Source organism: Lepisosteus platostomus, chromosome 10 (assembly GCF_059453375.1).
Source record: "Lepisosteus platostomus isolate fLepPlt1 chromosome 10, fLepPlt1.hap1, whole genome shotgun sequence".
Taxonomy (NCBI): Eukaryota; Metazoa; Chordata; class Actinopteri; order Semionotiformes; family Lepisosteidae; genus Lepisosteus; species Lepisosteus platostomus.
This window is the reverse complement of record NC_142620.1, coordinates 33693873-33718435: the sequence shown is the minus strand read 5'-3', so window position 1 is coordinate 33718435 and position 24563 is coordinate 33693873.

Here is a 24563-nt window from a genome sequence, read left to right as displayed (position 1 = left end):
TCAGTTTCGATCAAGGTCTCCAAAACGAACAAGAAAAAGAGCATTTTCAGAGAGCAATTACGCTGTGTTTATGTAGAATAAGTGATTAGATTTATGAGCAATCTAATTAAAAGTCTAAACAGTATCAGCTTTATTTATGGGTTGCAATTTAAAAAAAGTCAAAAACTGCACTCAAAATGGAATTTAGAGCTTTCTGGCAAGAGGAGACACCCAAACTAATAATGTAACATGCTATTGTTTGTGCATGAACATAGTTATACTGTTATTTCTTAGATACGTGATTGCATGTTTTTTTTAATCCCTGGAGGGACCTGGCATCCATAAGAATCAAGTAATTGGTTTCTTTGCTCTTTGACAGATCGTCTTTAAATCAATTGCTGATTTAAAGTTTGACAGTAAATGTTTATATTGCAACACATACTGTACAGCCTCCATTTCTCTATAAAAATCTAAAAGATCGTTTGCGCAGCCTAAGAGGGGGTGCTCTCAGTGACAGCTGACAATCCTCCATACACTCAAGTGAAAAATTAGTAATGCCAATGTAAATGTCATATTTACAATTTACAACTATTCATTGTTATTAAAAAATGACTTAAATTCGAACATGTTGTGACATTTAGAAATATAAAAAGTAAATAAATTGTCCATAACATTGCTATTTTATTTTTTTAAAGAAATGTTTGTTAAAAGAAAAGTCGTGGTGCTGGCTGGATTTGAACACCAAACCTGGGTTCAGTAGTTGGGCACCTAGACCACAGTACCACCTGCAAGGTCATGTGAGGACTGGTGAAACAGCCCTACACAAACAGTATCAACAGACATTGTACAGCGTGTACTATTGTGTTGTAGTACATGAATATAATTATATCGTTATTAATTTCTTTAGATACGCGATTCCATATTATATTCCCTATTAATCAAGTTCTAAAAGTATGCTTGTTGACTCCGGTGTCGAGCGTATTCGCAGAAAAGCTTAAAACTACCATTTTTTATACACATGTTATTTCACATGTTAGTTAAAGACTTTGATGCTTAAAATGTTTAGGGAGAAATGGAATACTGGTGTGTATTTTTTCATTAAAGTACCGAGACCAGCCATATACTGTAATACTGTTTGTTTATGTTACAAAATTAATATCGTCTATGGCCTTCACACACGTTATGCTCCTATTCTTTTTATGCTCAGCTACTAAGATTTCCCTTCAGTGGTAAAATTCCATATAACTATTTAATACTTAAATGGGCACAGTAAAGACGTTAATATACATATACATACTGTATACAGTACAGTTTTGCATACAGTAATATGTTAATGTTCCTAAATCAATATCTTTTATGAGCATGTGAAAGGCATGGTGAATCGGAGATTCTCAAAAATTACTGTACTTTGCACGATTGGAAACAAATGCGTGATTGGATCAGTGAAATGCTGTGGTGTTAGTTTTACAAAGACGGTCAATGAAAAAAAAGAATGTGGACCAGGGCAATGCTTTGAGTTTACAGCTTGTCCAAGGTCATTCATTATAAATACTATTAGTAATATCTTCGTTAAAGACTTTGATGGCGACAGCTCAAACATGAGAGGTTGAGCTTTATTAGCTCCACCTTGCGGAAATTCCGGATACTATTATTTTACTTGCGGTATCATGCGGTTCTATGCAAGAATATACGGTATTAATACTGTAACTTGCAGTATACCGCATCAAGTGCACCACAAAATAATGCGGTATCACCTGCTTGTTTTGAATGGCTGCATCTATATATATATTCAATCACGGAGAGTTACAAACCAAGAGGGACATATATTCAGTATATAATTCATTTAGAGCGTTTTGTAAATGAACTTGGTTACAACTTCTACACTATATGCTCAAAAGCAAGTACATCACTCATAGGAATTAAATTGATATCAACTCAGGTTGAGGTAGCAATGGAATTCTCGAGCTGTAATGCAGAATGATGAATACTCATCTAATCTGTGGGGATTCAGATCTCCCGTGGGCACAAAGAAACAGCGGCAGGCTTGTTGCTGTGTCGAGTCGGCATTCTCTATCCCGCTGCCAAGCAGTGGCCAGTTCGGCTGGTGGTGTGGGAGAAGGAGGGAGAGATTTCTACTGGGATGCGCTGCTGATGCCCTCTGAAGAACTAGTTAGTTCTGCCTTACTAGCAGAGTTTGTGCACATGAGGAAAGTGACTGCGGGTTCAAACAGTTCACACTCTTTAGACAGGAAGAAGACCGGTTCGTTCCTGATGTAGTGCTACTTCTGAATACTGATTTCAGCTGTCCACAGTTCAGACCGTAGTTCACCGTAGGTGTGGATTCGCAGTGGGTTCACGAGGCTTGCTGCTGGGCTTACCTCGGGTGGATCCTTTGGTTACGGGCTGGCAACCTTCGTTCTCGACTCTTAGAACAGAGTAATGTCCTGATACTCGGACACACTGGCCGTTATGTGGTTGTCCGAGCTGAGTCTGAGGATGTCCAGGAGGAGCTGAGTCGAGAATGTCCAGGAGGCGCTGAGTCTGAGAACGTTTAGGAGGCGCCGAGTCTGAGAATGTTTAGGAGGCCCACTGAGGAAGCCCTGTGCCTCCTGTTTTACCTGGTTGAAAGTTTTGTGGGCATCCGAGACCCACGTGGGGTTACCCTGCCCTACCGGTTCCTGATTGGCTGATGATGAGTAACAATGCACTCTGACCTTAGAGTTGTAAACAACTTGGGATGACTCTCCCTTGGAATCTCCCAGACAATAAGGTGCCAGAGATGGCCATTTATTATGGTGTCTCAGCTTTGGAAGTTGTTCCTTATCAGGAAGCTCTATCAGCTAGAAAAACACCTTAAATGTGAACCAAATGGAATGGCCTCTCTGTATCAAGCACCACTGAGATGAGAGACAGAGGGACTGGCAAGAGAGCAGCAAACTTAATTCCTGTACTTTAATAAGTCTTGCCACTACACTACTAAATAATGGAAAGTGCAAGTGCATTGCATACACATTTTACAATCCCAATTAATGTACATGTTTATATTACATTCAAATGCTGTATTCTGTTAAGATAAAAGCAAGTTATTTTTAAGATTAATCCTGGAGGGATTCCACTTAAATAAATATTTATCTTTGAGCAACAATTCTAGTAATTCCACTGGCAAATACTTTATAAGAGGTGACCATAATTTAAGGAAAATATTTTGTTCCCCTTCAGAATAGCACTCTCTGTCATAATTCTTCTCAAAAAGATCAACATCTATTCATCTAGGGCAGTGTAGTGGCACAGTTGTTAGAATTGCTGCCTTTACAGCTCTAGGGTCTTGAACAATGCCATCTGTGTGGAGTTTTTTATGTTCTCCTTGTGTTTGTGTGGATATCCTCTAGGTGCTCCAGTGTCCTCCCACAGTCCACAAACATAATGATTGAGTAATTGGTCTTTGGGAAAATTAGCCCTCGTGTTAAGTGTGTGTGTATCTGTGTTTGTCTCTGTCTGCCCTGCAGTGGATTGGTGTCCCATCCAGGGTGTGCCCTGCTTTGCTCCTGTTGCTTGCTGATATAGGCTCCAGATCTCCTACAACCCTGAATTAATGAATTACAGGTTTCTACACTTAACAATTTATCAGTCTGGCATAATCTATCATAGCAACATAGTTCTGTTGCTATACTGTAGTTCAGTAGACTGATACTAAATATTCCAAACTGCACTTTAAATTAAGAAACATAGCTACCTTCTCATCAAACATTGTATTATTTCAGCTGTGTACAGTAGATCTTCTCCACCTGTGTTCTGCTGCCAAAGCAATTTTAGCTTTGTCAACTCACATGTTCTAGTGTGATTGTCAACCATCTGTGGTATTGATAGCACTGTAGCTATAGAAGTCCCTGTTTAATTAACACTTGAAATTTGAAATACCAATGTTATGGCATCTGTTATCTCGCCATATTCACTCTGTCCATGAAGACTTATTGTGTTTTTAAAATGTGTACTGAATCATAGATTTGCAGTGTGCAAAATACAGTTCATAACAGTGGAAACTTTAATGATTTTTAAAATTAAACATTTAGATTTTAGAAAGGCTTTTTGATGCATGGATAGGCAATAAAAATACATTTCTGTCATCAAAATTATTTTAAGACTTCATGGAAGTAAACATAACAAATATATGATTTTGTTCATTTTATGAATGCAGTAAACAGAAGATATAACCACAGTTCACACTAGTATAGACTGGTTATTATTTAACAACTGTCATAAAAACATGGTTTACGACGGGGACACTAAACTGTAAACAGGTGCTGTTCTTCGGATGTGACGTAAAACCGAGGTCCTGGCTCTCTGTGGTTGTTAAAAATCCCAGGGTGTTTCTCGAAAAGAGTAGGGGTGTAACCCAGGTGTCCTCGCCAAATTTCCCATTGGCCCTTACCAATCATGGCCTCCTAATAATCCCCCTCTATGAATTGGCTTCATTACTCTGCTCTCCTCCCCACACAATAAGTGATGTATGGTGAGTGTTTTGGCGCACTTTGGCTCCCGTCGCATCATCCAGGTGCACATTAGTGGTGGTGGAGGGGAGTCCCCATTACCTGTAAAGCACTTTGAGTGGAGTGTCCAGAAAAGCGCTATATAAGTGTAAGCAATTATTATTATTATTATAATATTGAGTATGTTTAATACGATTGATTAATTACTTTAGTATAACCTGGTTATACTTAATGTGTAATCCTTGTATTTATTTATGTTTCTTAATCTTGATGTGTGCTGCATATACTGATAGAAAAGAGAAACGCAACACTTCTGCACTCTGGCCCTCCTGTCTGCTTGGAACAGGCAGAAGAATAACTCACTCAGACTAAGCAGATGATTGTGGATAATAGGAAACATCAGTGAGGAGGTCACACACCTATCTACATCAACGAGACTCCAGTGAAGAGGGTCAGCAGTTTTTGGTTCTTGGGAGTTAACATCACAGAGGACTTAACCTGGTCTCACCACACCAACATCGTGGTCAAAACAGCACAGCAGCGCCTATTGTATCTCTGCAAGCTAAAGAAGTTTGGCATGCCATCACATATCCAGACCAACTTCTACAGGTGCTCTATTGAGAGTATTCTGACTGGCTGCATCACTACCTGGTATGGGAGCTGCTCCGCTCTGGATCACAACATACTGCAGAAGGTGGTGAAGTCAGCACAGCTCATTACTGGTTGTGAGCTACCAAACATCTAGGATATCTACTCAGCTAGATGTCTGAATTTCTGTACTCTGGCCAGGTTACATGGACAAACATTTTTGCATTGTATTTGCCACACTGCATATTGCATTATTTGGACATAATGATTTGCATGCACCCTGGATATGTAGCAGTTCTATTAAAATTGATTTTTTTTCTTCAATTTTCATTGCACTATTAATATGTAACCTTATTCAGAAACTTTTAATTTTGTGATTTTTATTTTTATCCCCCCCCGGTGAGCTTGGAGAAAAGACATTTCATTGCCAGCAATTACAGCTGCAAACTGTATTGTTGTGCATTTGATAAATAAACTTTGATTGATTGATTGATCGATCCGTAAAGAGGACCTGATGCCAGCCTCTGTCTGGCCCAAGTCAGTCAGGTGTGACGTCTAGGAGGTATGAGTAGAGGGCCTCTGACAGTTCGCAGTGCTCTAAGGCCAGTAGCATGGAGCCTCATTGTCCTATTACTGATGTGGGCATTGTGTCTGCGGGCAGTTTCAGCAGCAGAACTGGTGGCAAATCTAAAATGATCTCTCAGATGGACCAGTCTGATGTGTCGGTCCTGCTCTGGTGTGGTCACTTGAGGTCGATCGGTTCTTGGACAGTCATCTGTCCTTGCGGTCTGCCCAAACCTTCTCTGAGGTCGGGACACAGTGGGGCAGCTTTCTCCATGGTGTCTGGCAATGCTGGCATGCTTGCCTGCAGCACGCCAATGCCCCTCTCACTTGCTTCTGGTGACATTTGAGGCATTATGAAATGTACAGAAAACTGATTAAGTGTGGCCTTTTTCTTGCAGTGACCTAAGCTTTGAATTATGGCCTTTTTAAAGGTGACCTGATCAGGTATTGTTCCACCTGGACTTTGTCTGATAAAAGTGCACCTAACGAGCTTTCGTGTGATTGGCAAGTTGCCTCACTGCACAAACTGTACTGTGGGTCAGAGGGCTTAACATGAATTGACAACTTTTCGTGAAAGTACATAAGCTATAACTATAATGTTGTGTTTCTTTTTTCCATCAGTATATATATATAATAGTCAAAGTAAGCACAAACATACTTTTAAAATTAATAAATTGTGTCCATAAATTCACACAACCCTTACAGATCGATTATGAGCACAAGAGCGATACCCTTTGGGTAAACATCAATAGTCAGATGGGCCATTTATGTGTGTGCCTGGTGTGGATATTTAGGATACTTATGGACAAGAAAGCTGTGTATGGATGCAGCCACTCAGAAAGCGCAGTAGTTCTTCCAAATATGGTAAAAGTCTTGCAGTGTGTTGTGGTATGTAATTCACTGGCCAAAGATGATAGATGGGTGGCACTTGCAGTGTATTAGATGTTAGTGAAATGATTGCTTCATTAAATCTCTCTACTGTGCATGTTTAAACCTGCTTAATATGGAATATTAATATGGAATTTTACAAATAAAGGGAACTTTTCGTAGCTGAGCATAAAATAATGCATAATGTTTCTGAACATCATAAATTAGATTAATTTAAGAATATAAATATACATACTGTATATGGCTGGTTGTGGTAGCTAAAAATAAAACCCACAAAGGTATTCATAAACATTTTCTGCATCAAAATCTTTTACTCGGTCACTGTGGTTATTTTGGAAAAGGTTTGATATGCTCCTTCTGACTATATTATACTGTATAAAAAGCTACTGGATAATGTTTTAACCTTTTCTATGAATCCATGTTGTCGATATTGCAGTACAAAATGTGTACTTTTTAGAATCAGCTTAATAGGGAATATTAATATGGAATCACATAACTAAAGAAATTAATTACAATATCAATTTCAGGATCTAAATATACAGATGCAGCCATTCAAAACAAGTGAACGAACCCAAATTATTTTGCGGTGCGCTTGATGCAGTGTACCGCAACTTACCGTATTAATACCATAAATTCTCGCATAGTGCCGCATGATACCATGTGGTACCGCAAGTAAAATAATAGTATCCGGAATTAAAAAGAATAGGAGCATATTGTAACACGTGTGAAGGGCGTAAACGATATTAATTTTGAAAAATAAACATACAGTATATGGCTGATCTCGGTACTTTAAAGAAAAAATACACACCAGTATTCCATTTCTCCCTAAACATAAGCTTTTCTGCGAATACGCTCGATACCGGAGTCAACAAGCATACTTTTAGAATTTGATTAATAGGGAATATAATATGGAATCACATATCTAAAGAAATTAATAACGATATAATTATATTCATGTACAGCAACACAAGAATAGTACACGCTGTACAAAGTCTGTTGATATTGTTTGTGTAGGGCTGTTTCACCTCTCCTCATGCGACCTTGTGGGTGGTACTGTGGTCTACGTCCCCGACTAGTAAACCAGAGGTTGTGTAATCAAATCCAGCCGGCGCCGTGACTTTTCTTTTAACAAACATTTCTTTGAAAAAATAGAATAGCAATATTATGGACAATTAATTGACAATAAATATAGAAAAGCACATATTAAATTTGGTAAATTTGGGAAATAGTTTTAATATGTAAATAGTTCCCTGGTTCTGCAACCCTGTGTGTTTATCTCTCTCTCGCTCGTTCGCTCGCTCGCCCTCTCTCTCCCCCCACCCTCTCTCTCAATTCAATTCAATTCAAGGTGCTTTATTAGCAGGGCTCGTCGTGTGTCTCTCTCTGGTCGGGGCATGGGGAGCTTGCTGGCAGGTGGTGACGGAGAAGAAAATAAAGGCAACTTTTAACTCCGCAAGTCTGAGTTTTGGGTCCGTCCTATCCGAACTTCAAATCGTTACACTATCATTCTGTCCATCGAAAACCTGTTTATATGTGACCTTTCAGAACACCTATTTTCTTCCTAGCACAATTTATGAGCACTCTGTGATTAAATTTATTCTCATTACATTATCATTCTCACTGTGCATAACAAGGAAGATTAATAAACATAAGGTTGTTTAATGACAATCTATTGTTTATCTCATGGCTAAATAGTCAAGTCTAGCCAAAAGAGAAAACATCGACTTTATTTAAACTCCAGTATTAATGGTTTTTAATTACCATACTTTTATGGTACATGACTTTGCTAAAATGTATTTAAAAATAAAAACGATTACAAACGCCAGCAGAGAGAGAGAGACAAACACACAGTTTTTCAAGTAATTGTTTTTTACTTTGTCAGAGAGTCTTCATGATTGTTTTTTAATTTGTGAGCGAGTCTTCGTGATTTTGGCCATAGTCCGTCTCCTTGCCAAAGCGATACAGTGGTGCAGCTTGAAGTCTGTGCCTGTATACAGCATGGTACAGATAAACTTGCACCATACAGATGACCTACTGTAATACCTGAGAAAGACACTCCTATCTCATTTAAAACACAATACGCAAGGAAATGTGTCTCATGCATTAGCAAGTAAAATAAAAATTGCGTCGAAAAGTCGGGTGTAACAATTGTTTCCATTTTCTGATCACTCACTGTTTGGATACTCGTCTCACCTGCCCCGTTTTGTTTTCATTTGTTGAGTATTCCTGCGATCCACTCCTGCCCTCACACCTAAAGAAGACTATTTTACATTTTTTTGTGCTGTCCATAGTGCAATTAGCCCTTGCTACTGTAGTATGTTTGCGGCCTTCTGAGTCTGTGCTGTCCTCTGAAAGTGAGATGATCTCTGGTTCTTTGGACAAAACAAGGCTCGCCAGATAATGTGAAAAAGACACGAATCAAAATCTGTTTTTATAGCTTTTAAAGTCGTGCAATGTATAAGCAGGAACACATTATTATATCTTATATATGTATACTGTAATATAGCTCCCAAACAAACGCAAACGTATTACATATATTGTTAAATTATTACTTCTTTTTCAGGAAGTTAAAAAACACTTGAAGTACTTATCCAGTCTCTCGAAATAAAATTATTTTTCAATCAATGTGATGCATGATGCTTTTTTAACGTCGGGCAATGTGTTTTTTTTATCTAACATTGATAGATTAAAAAATCATTCCTAATAGAAATTATTTACCTGCATAAACTTATAAAGGTTGTATTTTCGCACAGTGAAGAGGTCTTTTTTAGTTATACAGTAGTTGTGCAAGCTCTGGTGAGTGTATCTTTTTTGATGAGTTTCAATGGACAAACACAGCTGTATGAGCTTCTCCAGTCTGGACAGGAGGCTCTACTGTACACAGAGAGGGGCAGGAGGGGGGAACAAAGTGTACCCTGGCTGATACCCTGGCCTGTGTCTCCAGACACAGCTGAATGAGCTCCGCCAGTCAGGACAGGCAAATAAGATACACTCTACAGACAGCAACATATCATAAAACATTTGCACATACTGTATTGTTAAATTATTACTTGTTTTTCAGGAAGTTAAAAAACACTTGAATTACTTATCCAGTCTCTCAAAATAAAATTATTTTTCAAGCATTGTGATGCAAGATGCTTTTTTAACGTCGGGCAATGTGTTTTTTCTCAAAAAAAACCTGCGAGCCTGCACTACAGCGACCATAGTACAGTATGGAGACCAAGAGCTTTTACGGGAAGAGACAAGGTGCTTCTGCCGCCCCAGCTTGCAAAGAGAGAAGGGTAAGCAAATACAGCAGGCTTCATCTGAAATATGCGATTATAGGGCATATTACAAGATATTATTGCCGTTTTGAATTATACATTCAATTATAAATATTTCTTCGCAGCCTGTTCTTCAGGAAAACACAGCACGGGCGAAACGATCTTCAAAATCTACCACCAGGACAGTAAAAAAGAAAGCGGTAAGACGAATGAAAAGAAAAGTTTATTTTGACGTCTGTTCCGCAGCTGATGAATACTACTGTGTGACTTTATTTCTTACATGAATTATGTTATTTTGCCACAGGCTATGGGTCTCTGCTCTCAGCCACTGGCCGGGGTGCCAACCTGTAGAAGCAGTACCTGTGTGGAGACTTTTCAGCAGCAGGGGGAGCATTGGGGAGGATTGGGAGGTTAGAGACACTCCTGAAGATGCAGAAGAAGGAGACAGTATGTTCCGGTATTTAAACGCTATAGCAGCTGTCTCCCGATAAGTGCCTCTCCCCGCCATGCAGGTTGCAATGCCTGGCGGAAGCTCTGCCCCCCACAGAGCACACACTGCCTCAGGACACTCCATCTCGGCCTCTCTGCTCACCACTGCGCAGGAATTGGCTGATGCTGTCCCCGCCGTCTATCTCCCGTCAGGAAGCACCGTTTTCAGAGCGGAATTCACAGACGCCAGTGGGACAAACAATTTTCCCAGATATCCAACTGTTGCCCATCACTCAAGAGAAAGATGGGGGTTATACTTGCAGTGCATAAGTATAGATGGGAAAGCGAGAACCGCCGCCCTCGTGTTTCGAAATTTTGTGACTTTTGAAATTTACTGGGGGTGGAGAATGGGTCCAGAGGCAAAAGTGCCTTGTCTTGCAATCTCCGAGAAACCATTAGTAGCATGGTGAATCGGAGATTCTCAACACTTACTTCATGCGAATGAAAAAGAATTCGTGATCGGATCAACGAAATGCTTCGAAGAAGGAGGTGCTCTTTTCCTCTAGTTTAACAGTCTGTCCAGAAACAAAACATTCCTGTTAAACAAGAGGAATGTAAAAAAGTTGGTACAAAAGTAAAAAAACAATTACTTTTTGACAATGAAAACCTGTGTGTGTGTGTCTCTCTCTCTCTGCTGGTGCGCAGGCGCGGTGGGGTGCTGTGCCAGCCATACAGAACATTAAAGTGTCCCTTTCCATTCAACAGGTGTCTGAGTCGCTGTGTTCCAATGTCACCGAGCTAAACCCAGCACAAAGCAAGAACTGATCAATGCGATCTACAAATTCTGGGAGGAAGAACTGACCGAACAAAATTGTAACAATTTTATTAACAGGCTGTTTCGTGTTCTTCCTAGGATTGTTGAGCGGGGCGGGGGGGACATTCGGGAACGTGAGTCTGATAAAGAATGAATAAAAGCATTTTATTAAAAATGCTATTACTTTTTGACAATGAAAAACTGTGTGTGTCTCTCTCTCCGCTGGCATTTGTAATCGTTTTTATTTTTAAATACATTTTAGAAAACTCATGGTAAAAACGATTAATACTTTCGCTGGAGTTTAGATAAAGTCGATGTTTTCTCTTTTTGGCTAGACTTGACTATTTAGCTATGAGATAAAAAATAGTTTGTCATTAAACAACCTTATGTTTATTAATCTTCCTTGTTTAAACCCAAGCGAAAGTAATAATGGTTTTTAACTACCATACTTTTATGGTACATGACTTTGCTAGACCCTTCTACTTTGAAAATACCTCTGTAACCGGTTTAATTTGTCACAGCCAGCACTCCCGCAGAGAGTGATGAAAACCGCGCTGCGCCATCCCTATTTGGCATTTTAGTTACAGATGCAGCCATTCAAAATGGGTGAGGTATTTCACGGCATACCGCGACACGCCCACCGGGGTATCACGCGGTATCACGTGTGTCACGTGACTAGCTATCCGGCGTCGCCTTGTAAAACCGCCAGGGGGAGCTTAACCTCTCATGTACAGCATTCGAGCCTTTAATTTTGAACTGTGTATTACAGCATGTTAATCATCAGTCATTCAAATGTTGGTATATTTTATGAAAGCAAAATTGCTCAGTTGGACAAAAGTACACAACCTACCTTTATCAGAAATATTTATGCATCAAAGCCTTTACTGAAGATATTACTAATAGTATTAATAATGGATGACTTTGGACAAGCTGTATACTCAAAGTATAATTTCTTTAGCACATTTGTACAAGCACTTGGAATCTGTCCAAGCCATACTTTGTCAGGCATTTTGTTTTACTTCAACGGGGCATAAAAACTTCCTTGCTTTTAACAGGGCGTTTCATAATTTCTAGCTACGAGAATGATTTAAAATGCGACACCTATCATTCAACTAGAGCTTAAAATATCACAAGGAAAAATACACACCAGTATTCCATTTCTCCCTAAACATTGTAAGCTTCGAAGTCTTTAACTAACGTGATACCGGAGTCAACAAGCATACTTTTAGAATTTGATTAAAAGGGAATATAATATGGAATCGCGTATCTCAAGAATTTAATAACGGTATGATTATATCCGTGTACTGCGGCAGAACTGTGTAGGGCTGTTTCGCCTAGCTGACCATGCGAGCTGTCTTGTAGCCTACTGGTCTAGGTGCGTGACTACCAACCGGCAGGTTGTGTGTTTGAATCCAGCTGGTGCTGGACTTCTCATTTTTATTTATTTATTTTTTAATCGCGTAACATAAACATATTACCGTATGCAAACTGTACTGTATACAGTATGTATATGTATATTTAATGTCTTAACTGTGCCCGTTTAAGTATTGAATATTCATATCTAATTTTACCACTGAAGGGAAATCTTAACATAAACATACAGTATATGGCTGGTCTCAGTACTTTAAAGAAAAAAATACACACCAGCATTCCATTTCTCCCTAAACATTGTAAGCTTCGAATGAAACCACTAAATAAAGACATAAATATAGAAATCTTAAGATTTGTTTTATTTAATGTTGGTAGCATGATGAACTGTCAGAGTGTATATTTTGTCGCAAAGTTGCTACAAGATGTTAACAGTGAAAAAGGTATTTAGAAATGAGTTATTTCAAGATGAAAAAGAAAACATACACGAAACATGGTTTCATTACGACCAGAATCGGTCTTGAGATATTTTTAACTTGATTTACGGTATTTGAGAGGTATGTCTTAACACCGATACTACAGTGCTTAAGTACTGCTCACGTATATGTTTCTAGGTTTATATTATGCATTTCATACGGTCAAATTACTTTTGAGCAACTAATAAGAAGCGCTAAACGGTATGCGTTTTAGTTTCGTTTTGTGCTGGAACCCGTGGATTGATTAGAGATATCAAGTACATACAAGTCATTTTTTAAATGTTGTAGTTCGTCTTGAAAAAATGTTACGAGTACATCATCTAACAACAATTACACAGGTTCTGTTTCCATATTGCGGATTTTGGTTAGGTACAGTATTATCAAATCCAGTGGCGCTGTGTGTTACTTTACTGAGTCCCAATCTGTGATCGAAACCTGTAAAACCGGTTTAATTCGTCACAGCCAGCACTCTTCAGGTGTGAGGGTCTTCTGCTCAGAATGAAACGCTAAAATGTTTGTGTATATTCTAATGGTAGTGGGGGCAGGGTGTGTGGGAACAGGTTTGTTCTTCACACCTGAAACATTTTCTCTGAAAGGATTTTCTTCGCAGCTTAACCGATCTTGTTACAGCATGTTACAGTTTACTATTATTAACCATATTAATTTTAAGTGCTTAATGTAAAATCTTGTAAAATATATTTTCATTGTTCAAATATACATTAATATACATTAAGTCTGACTATCATATAATAAGTTAAATACAAAACTAAAGAAAAAATAGGGTTAAATATAATTCAAAATATTTTGCTAACAATGTTAACTGTTTATGAATAATAAAATGTATTAACTAAAGAGTAGGATGGCACAGTTGTTAGTATGTTTTTTGTTTTGTTTCTTTTTCATAAATACAACAGTAGTACCTGATGTCTCAGTGGCTTTCAAAATTAAATGATGCATGCAAAGCTGTGAACTAGAAAGATAACTAAGATTTTAATACTAATTAAATGACCGCGGGCACTTCCCACCCCCTCTACATTCTCAGAGTAGAACAGACTAACCTTCTAATGAAAGACGGTCCACCCCCCACGGACAGGAAAAGTGCCCACAGGCACTTAAACTTAATATGGTCAGTAACGGTAAACAGTAACATGGTAAGAAGGAGCACGTACAAACGTTTTCGAAATAACCACATGTAAGACTCTGATCCTAAAAATGTTTAGGGAGAAAGTGGAATACTGGTGTGTATTTTTTCTTTAAACTACCAATACCAGCCATATACAGTCTGTAACGTAGGGATTTCTATATGTCTTTATTTAGTGTTTACATTAGTGACAAAGGCTAAACTTTTAGCTTCAGTAACGTGTACATATCTCCCCTTTTTATAAAACGACTTGGTTGAAAACTGTTCCAGAGCCACTGTTGTTTCATCAGTGAAAAGTACATCATGAAATGCCTCTCCCTGTTCAATCCACTGGAAAAAAGAAAAGGAGCATAAAGCTTCTGATGGTCATAAACGATATTCATTTAGGAGCAGCATCAGAGGTATGTTTTTAACTGCACTGCATTGGAGAGAATACCATAGTGTGTGTTTTTTTTACTCCCTGGCGGAAACTGGCTTCCAGAAGAATCACTATGGCTCAGAGATTTAAATAAAACTTCACAGACATTAACGAAGAGCATAACGCGTGTACTGTATACACTGCAAGTACTGTACAACCCAACTCTCTGCAGGAGTGCTGGCTGAATTGAACCGGTTTCACGGGTATTTTCAAAGTAGGAGGCGAGATTTCCAGCGAAAGACACCCCCCCCCCCAAAAAAACCCAGTAAATACAGTACTTACTAGTTAAAGGCTAGGCTCCCGACTACGGCGAAAGGAACCCTTCTTTCATTAGAAGACAATGAACATATTTTAGCCCTGAATGAATTAATAGCAAACATGGTTTACATAAAAGACATTTTTCCAAGAAAGTTTAGCCTTTGTCACTAATGAAACCACTAAATAAAGACATAAATAGAAAAATCTTAAGATTTTTAAAATACATGACTTTGCTAAAATTTATTTGAAAATAAAAACAATTACAACCGCCAGGGGAGAGAGAGAACAGGGGAGGGATGTTGGTTTTGCATAAGGGGCAGGGCTATGGAAAGTAGGTATGTTTGGGAATGTGTAGTTACATGTTCTGGCTGTTTGTGAATTATCGTTGTTGAGTATGGAGTGTTGAGGTATTGATTTTGTGTAATGCTTTATGTTGAAAATTGAGGTGGATTTTGTTTATGATAAACAGGATAAACTGGGATGGGAGGAAGGTTTGGTTTTGCATAAGGGGCGGGATTATGATATTTGGAGGACTTTGCGAGTGTAAAATGGTTTGATTATTTGATTTTGTATTGTGGTTGTTATCTATGTTTTTGGTTGGTATTATGTTTATATGGTTGTTTTTGTTGGTTGGTTGTTATTATGGTTATTAATAATACGATCTATAGTTGAAATCTGAGCCTAAATAAAAAGAAAAAGCAAGTGATTAGGTTTATGAGCAATCTAATTACTTATTCGTTTAAAAAGCTATATAAAATAAAGTTTATTATTAATTTGCTGGACAGAGCGGTGAACATTATTATGCATAAGACAAAGATAACGATCCTGATCAGTTTAGAAATCTGTGTACGCTGTAAGGTTTTTACTTCTTAAACTTTTAAAATACACGTTTTGAATAGAAAGAAATCCTCTTCCTGGTATAGCAAACCAGCACGTCTTTTTTCTCCAATCAGAGGGGTGTCAGATAGTGTCAGCCAATCACCATTCTGCGTTGGGTAGCAACGGGTGACTGTTCTCAGGCGGAAGATGTAAACAGCTTAATGTTCGTGTTAAATTTTTTTTTTTAATTCAATTAAACGGGCACAGTTAAGACATTAAATATACATATACATACTGTATACAGTACAGTTTGCATACGGTAATATGTTTATGTTACGCGATTAAAAAATAAATAAATAAAAATGAAAAGTCCAGCACCAGCTGGATTCGAACACACAACCTGCCGGTTGGTAGTCACGCACCTAGACAGCTCGCATGATCAGGCAGGCAAAACAGCCCTACATAGCTCTGCCGCAGTACACGGATATAATCATACTGTTATTAAATTCTTTAGATACGCGATTCCATATTATATTCCCTTTTAATCAAATTCTAAAAGTATGCTTGTTGACTCCGGTATCACGTTAGTTAAAGACTTCGAAGCTTACAATGTTTAGGGAGAAATGGAATACTGGTGTGTATTTTTTTCTTTAAAGTACCAAGACCAGCTATATACTGTATGTTTACGTTCCAAAATTAATATCGTTTATGGCCTTCACACGCGTTACAGTATGCTCCTATTCTTTTTATGCTCAGCTACTAAGATTTCCCTTCAGTGGTAAAATTCAATATCTACAACGGGCACAGTAAAGACGTTTACAGTAAGTCTTTCTACGACAGACCAACGGACCACGAGTGCCCCTGTCGGTCAACCAATCACGCACCGCGGTATCGCGTGTCATCTTGCCTGCGGTACGTGTCTGTACCGCTCACTTTGAATGGCTGCATCTGTATGGAGGCAGAAAGACACCCCCCCCACCTCTGGGTGCCTGTTCGAGTCGCAGTAGGTAGAGACACGTACAAAAAAAAAGTTAATTCCAGCTACAATACATATATATTTTTGTGGTAAGAGGGAACAAATCATCAGTATTTACTGCTAGTAATTAGTGTACGATTTATAGTTGAAATCCTGAACCTAAATATAAACATCTCAAATCAGTTTCGATCAAGGTCTCCAAAACGAACAAGAAAAAGAGCATTTTCAGAGAGCAATTACTCTGTGTTTATGTAGAATAAATGATTAGATTTATGAGCAATCTAATTTCTTATTTCTGAACATTATTACGCAGAAGACAAAGGTAGAGATTTACGTTGCATTGTGCATTGTGCTGCTGTAATACAGTTTAAAATAAGTCTAAACAGTATCAGCTTTATTTATGGGTTGTAATTTTTAAAAAGTCAAAAACCGCACTCAAAATGCAATTTAGAGTTTTTTGGCAAGAGGAGACACCCAAACTAATAATGGAACATGCTACTGTTTGTGCATGAACATAGTTACAGTATACTGTTATTTCTTTAGATACGCAATTGCATGCTTTTTTTTTTAAATCCCTGGCGGGACCTGGCATCTACAAGAATCAAGTTATAGGTTTCATTGCGCTTTGACAGAAACCAAATTTCCCAAATTGAATATGTGCTTTTCTATATTTTTTGTCAATTAATTGTCCATAATATTAGGAAATTATGTGTTACCAGATTAATGGTGCCATGAACACAGAGACAGCATAACTGGGACACGATTTAAAAAGTGACAGAATTAGGCATTTATAACCACTTCAGTACCTCTCAGTTTACTAGCTGATTGCATTCATGCAGTTCATTGTCCAAGCAGGTTTAAAGTAGGTTGCACTTTTTGTAACTGATACTTCAGAAACATATTGACTCTTTTGTATTGTCTCCACAACTAATTTTAGATATCCATTAGCTGGACACAGGAAATGGAAGATACTTGGCTTCAGACAAAGACTAAAATTATAATAAATCATTTCTTCTTTGTGCAAAATATATAACATTGGCTAGCTTGAAAGACTGCTGGCAATAGATTAGAATCTGTATCTATCAATGCATATAGAGTGAATGTATAAACTGTGCATGGCAATAATTTTGGCAACTTGAAGTCAAACAACGGACGTTTAAAGAATATATTATGCAAAAGCTCTATGTAGACATAAACATAGTATGTCTACTATAAATAGTATAATAAATAGTATAAATATAAATAGTATAAATAATATAGTAAGTAAGCAAAACAAAATACAACTTCATTGCCAAGGATTAAAATACATCAGACGTGATTAGACTTCAAGTTGTGAATTTAAAAACTCAGTTAAAATAGTTTTATAATGCTATCTTCTATAGATACTATATGTAAAATTGAAAATAATGAACATTCAATAAGGATATGAAGGAATTCATGCTTATTTTTAAGAGGTGAACAGTATTTGGTTTCATAATAGACTTGATTATCTCTACTTTCCTCAGGATTAAACACATCTGAAGGAAGTACTGATAATTTTAACAGAGCATATTAAAATACTGAGATTATAATGTATTGTCCATGTGTTGTTTCACAAATCTCTTAACCACACATAATTATTTTTATAGGTGGTATAATTTGAAGGACATATTAAAACAAATTAAGAAATGAGATTAGAACATCTTAAGCATGAAATTAGTCACATTAACGTATAAATCCTGTGAAAATGAGGAGATCTATTCCTTTCATAATGTTAATCATACATTTTGCCACATAATTTTTACTTCAGAAAAAATGTGTTTGTATCTGAACCTCTTGAATGAGTCACTAAGAAAAATATATCCTTTACCATGCAAGTTATTTTAGCCATTTGGTTTTCAACTGTGTTTACTTTAGTTTTGTGGTGTAAACAGATTTTTAGTCATTAAATTTGTTTTCAAGTTTATCTTCTAAAGAAATTACCAAGATATTTCAGGCTGAAGTAAGGAAGAAGGAAAAGACAGAAAGGACATGGTTACATGAGTTACATGATTACATGGTACAGAACAACTTTGGCTCTGGGGTATTACCTAACATACTAGTAACTGAGATATACTGATGCATACATGCAAAGCAATGTTTGCAGAAAATGAAGTGCTCAAAAGTGAGAGCATTTTATTCTTTTTTGACAGCATTGACCAGGTGGTGCTGAAGAGCAAAAGAGATTAACAGCAATTTCCTGCAATTTATAAATACTGTTGGAAATTACAGCTACTGCTGATGTGCTGATAATCAGTGAAAGGCAGAATTTGAAACTGGCAGACAGATTTCTAATGAATTTACCCAGCTGTTTTACATTTTAAATAGTTGATAGAAAGCCCAAATCAGTGTAACTCTTCTTGTCTCATTGTAACAGTGTTATCAAATAAAGTAAAATTCAAAATATAATGTTGAGAATTAATACCCAACTCTAGACTGCCTTTTTGTATTCCACTATAACTGTAGACTTTGCACCTTTACACATTCTACACATTCCACATATTCTATGTATAGCAAAAGCAAGAAACAAAATAAATGTATATTAAAAAATATATTAACACTATAATTATTCCTAAATTTTTCTTTACTTTGTAATGGTAATTGGTTTGAAAAAAATGTTCTTGTATTTACACAAAAAAGTGCAATTCTGTTCCTTAAAACTTGTTAATATTAACTACAAAAATGATCCAAAATGCTATTGATTTTGTTTTTAATGATTTACATTATGAATGACAGAAAGCATTTACTAAACTACTATCTCAAAAGTGACGATTTGCAGTGTATTAATTAATATAAAGGTTTATCGACATGCAGACAACTGGATTTATAATGAGCATAATATTAAAATATCAAAATAATGAGCATGGTAATATTCAAATGTTGTATGTCATTTTTAATTATATGTATATTAAATAATAGTATAGTATATATTTGATTGTTATATAGATTAATATTATACATAATTATATATTATTAATCATGAAAATATCCAATTATTGTGCCACCTTTTGTTATGTTTGTCATTATACAAATGACATACATTATACAAATGCCTTCTAAATGTATAATACTTTAACTAATATTTATATGGTTATCATACCAAAAATGTGACTTGAAAACATGAATGTTTACTTTTATTTTCTTACTTATATTATTTTTTTTATTATTCATTGTGTTAATTGTTCTGAACAGGATTCTCAGGATTTTTGTGTTTTTTTTTCAAAAAACAGAAACCCTTGCATGTCAAAATATATTGTTCCATGTCTCTTTATTGTGTTTGATGGATCCCTTTTAAATGTCTATTTTATTTACCCTTTAACATGTTATATATTCATGTTACAAATAACAATATATTTATTTGTAAGAGGTAATTGCTTTCTTTCGTCAAATCATATAATGCTGTAATGCACTAGGACAGATGCAGGTATTTTCTTTTCTAAAAGCATTGTTGAGGATGAACATAATTATATAAATTAGCTTTACGTATTATTCAATTTGTAAACTGTATACTTTTACAAACATCTAGTATGTTCTTTGCACAAATTCATATATACTATTTATTCATTGCATAAATTGCTGTCATAGTGTTGTTGAGAACACTAACTTCTAACTAAATTCTCATTTTATTTACACAGCATTGTACATGCCTTTAATTAATATAGAATTGAGGATTTCACCATTATTTTTCTCATTGTTTGTATAACAGTGCAGTGAAATAAAAGTGTTCCACACACAATACTGTACATTTTTGAGTAAAAGGGAAAGTGATTAATTGAATGCTCTAAATTTAGGGAAGGGGAAAAGTTGCTACAGTATGTAATCTAGCAGTGAAAGCAATGTTGCAAAAACTCTTTAGAGATGATTATCTGTTCTTTTCTCTATGTGAGTTTATCCAGGAAGGTGTCTAACACAGGTCATTTTTTTAATAGCAGTTATAATCTAAATTAAAAATACAATACTTGAAACATATTAAGAGAAAACGCTTTAGCTACTATCAAATTCATATTTTTTCAATATGTATCAGTGGTGCAACCTCCCTTACTACTTACATTATACATAATATACAGATATTATGATTTTTACTGTCATATCTACAGTAAATTGTTTTTATCACTAAAAGATGCTGACAGTAGAGACAAATTTTATAAATCCAACCCTCTCAGATCTTCTGACATGTTTTAATTAGATATGTTTAACTAGTTTTAGTTCTTTTAGCTAACAGTGGAAAGAGATAAGTTCACAAAATCAATAGCATGGCATCTGAGAATTCTTCAACACTCTATTAATGGTCAGTATAGAGCTGCTTTGGAAAACAGTTTACAAAGGTGCTGAGATTTAACACCTTTGTAAACATTTTTTTTAATGTTAGAGCATCCTGCATTGATCCACATGGGTGTTCTATCTTTGCTGTATTTTCCATTAAAATTGTGATTTTTGACAATGTGTGCTGTAAACTGATCCTACATTTGGAGTACGACTGAAGTAAATTTATGCATGAAGATGTCAGAGAGAATGCATATTATGTCTGTTCTACAGTTTTTTGTCTAAAATAGTTTTAAAAGTGTAAATTACAATTTTTGTACATTCTATTTATATTTAAAGTATCTTCTCCTCCATGAATTCAGATAGCAGGATTGTTATGAAAAGGGTTAAATAATGCATACAGTTGATCTTTTTGTGAGCACATTCACAATCACAATATCAGTTTATCTTCTACAGAAGCAGGCTTTATAAGCAAATCCAAAGCATGCATACTAGAAAAATATAATAACAAGTATTTTTTATATTTTGATTAGTTATCTAACTGGTCTCTGATTTCAGGCTAGCAATTCTCATGTTTAAATCACTGTTTCAGATTTAAATTTATTTTTGTTATTGTTAAGAAATGCAATTGCTACAATATAGAAATCAGAAACTACAATCATCATCACATCAATTGAATATTTTTGTGACTGTGGATAACTGAACATTTAGTAGTGAGTTATTTAATTTGAATATAAGTAGTTTTGAGTACAACTGCTGTTCACAGCATAATCATTGTGTTATAGAAGCACTGACCTATTTATCTCAAAACTGACACACATGCAACAGAATGCAGTCATAAACAAAGTACAAAATATTTGCTTTATACAATAAGATCATGAAAGTGTTCTGCACAATAGTTTCATTACAAAGTAAAATTATGTTTTAGACAAAGGTCCTTAAATAAAAGTGGTAAATTAAATATTCAGTAAAATAATGGTATTAAAATCCTAATACATGTTTTTTTTTTCAACTGGATAAAACTGACATAGATAGAATTGTGTGAATTGTTGAATGATGTGTATACTACTGAAAAATCCAGTAGTAATCTTGGAGGTGCTTTTAATATATATTTTTGTAAAGAAATGTTATTCTAATACATAAAATATTTCATGAAGCAATATATAAATTACATATCTATCTCCACATGGCTTTCTCCTTTTATTATTTTATTAGAAGTAGAAGTAGTAGTAGAAGTATTCAAAACAATTTACTTTAATATCAGTGTTTTACTACAGCAGATGAAAGTGCTTATGCTATTACAGAAACAGATCATTGTGCTTCTTTATAATGGATATATAATCTTCAGGGTTAATTAGCATTTTTCCCCACCTTTTTATGGGAATGAGAAATATATTTATCTATATCATCATATAGATCATTTTCACATCTTTTTTTTAGTTGTTCTCTAAAAATATAAATATAATCAAAAATAATCTTTAGGCATAACAATTAAGCCATTGTTCTTTAATATAAGGGTATTTTTACATTAAGTTAACATTAATGTCATTAAGAATCGCTACTGTTTTAATTACCAGTGAATTATAGGAAATTTTAGCAGACCAGATGGGCTCCACAAGCCGATATATTGCATAGAAAGAACACCTCAGTGGCGCTGAAAGTATTTGATCCATGATTGTACAAGCATATTAACCTCAGCCATTTACCAGGAAACTACATTGTGCCAGGACTATGTCTTCATATTATGAAATGATCCAAATATCTCTTAAAGAATTATTGGCAAATTAGTTTTAGCATGGCTCCATGAATCCTAACCCAACTTAAAATTACATTAAAAGGGTAGGATCTAATGTAACCTATTTTTGGAGACTGTAAATACAATTTCTGGAAATGATCGGGACTCTTTTTTTTCTCGTCAGCAACAATATTCATTATAAGCAGGAAGAATCTCCAGTACATTTTTACATCTTTTACTCCTTGTCCATACTCCAATTTGTAATCTGTTTCTAAGAGACCATATCCATGATAGGATCCTAATATAAAAAGAAAAAAAAGTCTCACAGTGAAGATGCATGTTTTTGTTTGATTTTTATAAGTTCAGTTCAATCATTAAGTTGGTTTGCATATAATGCGCCATGTGATATGGATGATTTTTAAAAGTTGTTAGATATTGCTCTTGTTATTCACATTTAAATACATTTATAAATATGCTTACATGTTTCTTTTTTCAGGAAGATCTTATAATGTAAATTCTACATTATTGGATAATTACATTATTACATTCTTATATACAATAATGTAAATTATCCGTTATTATACAACTGGATTATGCATTTTCACTAGTCAGCTGCCGCATAAAATGACAGCAAAAACAGAATTATTATTGTATGTGTTTAAAAAAAATGATTATACCTTTTCTTCATGAAGATAAGAAATGAGTTATGTGATTGCACTGGTAACATTGTTGCTCTTGGGCTTTTTTGATGAATAATCATAATTTTAAAAAGCACAAAAGTATGATAGCAAAACACTTTGTTTCTTTGAGTAGTTTTTGAGTATTTAGAATTTATGAAACATTAAAATAATGTGTGTGTTCTTTTTTGTTAAAATGAATAGCAAACCTCCTTCTTTTAGAAACAGTCAATAATGACAAGTTATTGAAGTACAGGAGCAAAAAACTTGTTTGACCTCTTTTGAGTCATGGCTTTACTATTAAGTATGCACTGGGATTTCTTCTTATTTTTCAAATCTGCTTTGAAGCTAGAAGTGTTAAAGCATTTTTTCTCTACCATTTTATGGAAAAAAGAAATATATTTATCTATATTTGAGACACTTCTCAGTTACCCAAAGCTGTAAGAGTATTCATTGTCTCTTAAAAAAATGAGTTTCTTACTTGAACTTGGACATACATTTTGTACATTGCAACAAGAAAATGCTAAAATAACAGATAGTTACATTAACTCATGGCCTCTAACGAAATAAGTAACAGATCATTTACCATGTAACAACCTTTGAATAATGACATATATATATATTAATTTCTACATACAACACACTGTTTTTTTGCAAAAACAGAATTCCACATTTCTTGGAAATCTATTTGATATTGTTAAATTTTTTGAAGGATAAAAGTAAGTGAACCAAAATGTGGGAAATCCAATATTCAACATGAACTAAATTCAATGAGCTTTAAAAAACGACTATGTGATCTGAAATGTTTAATATAATTAATGAATAATTTGTCTACGTTACAATGTAGCATATTTTACTATTATGGTGTTTTGATGTTGTATGCCTTTTCATGATGTTAAAAAGGGAGATGTATTACTGGCTTGGAAAATAAACCTGTATGTCTGTACAGTAACATTTTGGATATTTCTTGTATATCAGGGGTCATATTCAGGTGTTGGGTATCTTCTGAACTTAAACTTTGTTTATTTCACAGTAGTTGTCTTTATTTTTTTCCATAGAGGTAAACCTCAGGCAGTAATTACTTGTGAATGGATTATTACTTGAGAGGATGGATGCTTTTTTTCTCCTTCTCAGAAAATACTACTATATTGTAGCTATCTTCAGACATAAGAAGCTGAAAAGAAAAATAGACAGCTGTGTAGCTGAAGAACAGCTGTGGAGGTACCAGAACAAATATTGTGCATTTTTTTTGCCTTCTTGAAGCAAATGGGTATATACATTCAGTGCAGTTCTGACATTTCGAAGCAACATACTGTGATGTAGAGATGGATCAGGAGTAATAGTATTAATGTTTTTTTCTTCATACTTAAAATTGATATGTCTCTCACATTCCCGTCTTCAT